Here is a 516-nt window from a genome sequence, read left to right as displayed (position 1 = left end):
CACACACACACACACACACACACACACACACACACACACACAAATGTGTTCATAGACCTCTTAATCTATCACGGTTTTTATTATAAACAAAAATATGCATATGAGGAAGGAGAATGTAATATTATTTCTGTCGTCCTCATGAACATTATGTAAATGATTAAAATTAATAACATCACAAATCAATGTGAGATATCGATATTTTGCACTGAACAGTTATAAGTATTTTCATATATTAACGTATTCTGTCGGAATTACTTGGTGGACGCTTTAATCCAGGGATGGTGATTATATTTTAATATTCTTCTACTAAAATTTATGAAATTTCGAGGTGTAATTAAATTCGATTCAACGCAATGGCACCGTTTAGAAAAACGTATAAATACACAGAACTGAGGTGTGTTTATATTTGTTATTCTTTTATTCTTTTACTCCTTCCAGTTATTGGTTGTAAGCTTATTACTTATAATTTCGGTCTCTTTTGCCGAACTGCTAAGTGATGGAGACGTAAACACACCA

The sequence above is a fragment of the Octopus bimaculoides genome, chromosome 14 (genome assembly GCF_001194135.2).
Source record: "Octopus bimaculoides isolate UCB-OBI-ISO-001 chromosome 14, ASM119413v2, whole genome shotgun sequence".
In the NCBI taxonomy this organism is placed as follows: domain Eukaryota; kingdom Metazoa; phylum Mollusca; class Cephalopoda; order Octopoda; family Octopodidae; genus Octopus; species Octopus bimaculoides.
Note: the sequence above shows the minus strand (reverse complement) of the source record.